The sequence below is a fragment of the Tachysurus vachellii genome, chromosome 8 (genome assembly GCF_030014155.1).
Source record: "Tachysurus vachellii isolate PV-2020 chromosome 8, HZAU_Pvac_v1, whole genome shotgun sequence".
NCBI lineage: Eukaryota > Metazoa > Chordata > Actinopteri > Siluriformes > Bagridae > Tachysurus > Tachysurus vachellii.
The window spans coordinates 18,856,985-18,860,505 of record NC_083467.1 but is presented as its reverse complement, the minus strand read 5'-3'; positions in this window follow the sequence as shown (position 1 = coordinate 18,860,505).

The following is a 3,521-nucleotide window of genomic DNA, read 5'->3' as shown; positions in this document are numbered from 1 at the left end:
GTGATCTCAGTGTCCCAGAAAGTAAATGCACCTTAGGCATTTTTCTAATTTTATTTCTCCCTGTTGTTCCTGCCTGTCATCCTAATTGCCCACTGTTTATTGCTACATATCAACAGATAAGTGCATCCAGAGACAGCAAATGAAATCATATCAAAGAGGGGAAAAAAGGTGTATGAGGAAACACAGGTGTACTATCAAGAGAGAAGAAATAGCTGGAGGGGAAGCAAAGAAGGTCATTGAGAATTGTATTAAGGCTGAGCGTGTGATTATCATAGAAACGTGCAGGTCACAGTGGATCTATAGAATATAAATCTCTCTTCTACCAGAAACAATAATTAACTATAGATTGCTTTTATATAATACTGTACCTTTTCAGAACCCCCTGAAAATAGCTTTGTACATTGTTGTTCTTTTAATGCTCAAATTATTTCTTTGATTCTGATGATATTTTCTTGTTCCTGGTTTTCTTGACCACTTGTTTCTCCCAGTCGTCCCTTGGCAGACATCTGCCCCCTTATGGCTCAATATGGAATTGCTAGCACCAAGGGACAAGCTGTAGACTTGACACTAAAGCAGTCATGTTATAATCGCAACAAGCTTACAATACCGTATAATTAATAGTACTTTTATTACAGTGTAATAATTATCTCTCTCTCTCACACACACACACACACACACACACACACACACACACACACACAGATGCAGGTGATAGTTATCCCAAGCTCATGCTTCACATTTTAATGTTCATAGAAGCTGATAGAAATCTCCATGACCACATTGCTCAGTCAGTTGAACATAGTCAGACCTGCAGCACATCTACAAGTTGGTACTGTACACTGGCTGAATGAATGTGAGTGTACAGAGCAGATAGGCCTCAGGAGGGCTGGATAGCTTAGTAGATAATGAGGTCTGCAGTTTCCTCAGTCACTATTGTGCCGCATGAACCCCCGGACACCGCTTCATCCTACAGTGATAATCATGCCAGAGGCAGCAGCAGTGACACACGGCTGTAAATAGCCAAATAAAAGGCTTCTCCTGCAGAGACCTGGCCCAAGATGTGGTGTGCTGTGATCTCGGCCTGCCACACACAGCCTCTGTGCTCTGATGAACAGATCAGATGAGGAACAGTGAGCCGATCGACAACGGGGATGCGTATGTGGTCCGTGGGTGGGTTTGAAAATTCGATCACAAGTACAGCTTAGCTCTTAATGAACATTAAAAAAAAACAAAAAAAACGCAGTGGCAGCATGTGTGAAAAGAAAATGAACCCAGGACACAAGTGTGTGCATGTGTGTTAGTGTGAGCAAGTGTGTTTTTTTTTTTCAGTTAAGGGAGAAAGATATCTATCAGCCCAGCCGAGCTGTAAATTAGATTGTCACTGGCGTCCATTTGCTGTTGACATAGTAATTTACTGTTCTCATAAGGTGAGGTCAGTACACCTAGCTGATGGTAGCCTAGGGGAAGTTGTGAATGTGAGCATGTAAACAAGAATATCTCGACACCTGCAGAATTCTTATAGTGGAGCAATGCAGCATATGGAGATATACATGCTCTATAGACCATCAAAGGGGGAATGACTGATGCCATGTTTTCTTTAGAACGCCATCCACTGAGTCTCCCACCCTTATTTTACTGTGAGTGGGCATAGCCCACTTCAACTGCTGATAAGACTGCAGAGAGAAACAGTGGACATGTTGTAAACTGATAACCCTGCTTTGTGTCTGACCTTTACCCTAGGAGAGGAATTTCTGATTGAGTTTCAGAATATTTCTGTCCCAGTCTTGAACATGTCTACATGTGAGTCCAAATATTGTAGCGCAGTGATAGATGTGGGGAACATGATTTTTTCAGCTACTGTCATGCATCATTTCTGATTATGCTGTTTCAGTGACTTTTAATTATGATAAAGATTGTGATCAAAGTTGTAACAGCAGAGTAAACACATGGATACACTGGGTAGCAGTAATTAGTTATGTAGGTTTTTTAATCAAATTCCTTGATTATTAAATATTTATGTGGTTACTCCCTAGTTTGTCGTCCAATTTCTGAAAAACTAGACGCACCAGGACATTGAAAACCTCCACCTGTTCTGGTGCGTATCCTGAAAGTCAGGCAGCCGAACACATGCAGGAGCTCTCTGTGCCCTTCTTCCTGTGAGGCGCATAGTGCGGACAGTCCAAACCAGTAGACACAGAGCCTCCACTGTTCTTCACAAAGATCTTCATACTCAGCCTGCCATTAGCACTAAAGATGGATGATGTCAGGTCGGTGGAGGGTCGAGCTAAGTGTAGAGAGGGCCAAACTGCACTGTCAACACTGAGCCAGGAAAACACATTTGTACTGTCCTCAGATCAGCATCTCATCACCAGATCTAAACTTAAAAAAAAAAAAACCTGTGCAACTGATCACAAAACAATGGACAGGAACAGTTTCAATCAGCACTGCTGCTGACAGTCTGAAGCTTTCAGGTCAAACTGGTCAAACTTTATCATGGCCTCCAGAGCTCACAGCTCACTCTTTGGCAGGAGCCGGCACTCTCAGATGGAGATAAGAGCATCGGGGTGGACTGGGACAGAGACCCCCTGAGGATTCATGCTGCTGATTCATTAATGCTGAGGAAGCCAGTGAATTGTTCCTTCATCTCTCAATCATGAAGAGTAATACTGACTGATAATGTGGCCTTGGTAAAATTTTATCTGAGATTTAAACAGCCCTGAGGCAAGACACCTAAGGCTCACATACTGTAGTATGTGCAACTTGAGGATAATTTTAAGTGATCTTAATGACGCATTGCTTTTGGTCCATGTTTAGGGTGTCAGCGGGTGTTGTGGTCTCAAGCTGCTGCTCTGTCATGTGCTGGTTAGTATGCTTGAGAAGCAGCAGCTCTTGGAGTTTATTTTTGGAGGTTGCTGTGTCATTGAGGTCTGTATGTGTATATAGTTATAGGGAATACAGGGGGCCAGTGAGGACCCAGTGCTGGGTGCGGTGCATGTAAGCATGACAGTTGGTTTCGGTTGCTCTTAAGGATACATACTAAAGACTTTGATGTGTGCAGTGTGGTGTACAAGATTTTATCTATTTTTGTTTCCTTGAAACTATAATTTCCTTTCTTCTTCTCTTTATTAAGCATCATCTCCATAGTGTTATATCAACATGCACTTCCGCACACCGCTGGGACTTAAATTAGAGAGTGACTAAAGGTGGTGTGGGTGGACACTTCTCTTTTTCTCATTACTTCATCAACAAATAAGGAACTTCCCCTATTTTCCTGATGTGTGTGTGTGTGTGTGTGTGTGTGTGTGTGTGTGTGTGTGTGTGTGTGTTGGGGGGTTGGTGTATTTTCAACAGGAAATCAGTTATATGACTAGCTGATGGTACTATGCAAGTGTACCTTTACTGACTATTCTGATTTGGCAGCTATATTTTCCTTCTTTCATTTTTCCTGAAATCTTGCAAAAAAAATAGACACCGCATTAACATCCATACATAGCATTTCAGCATCTTGACCATGCTGATCA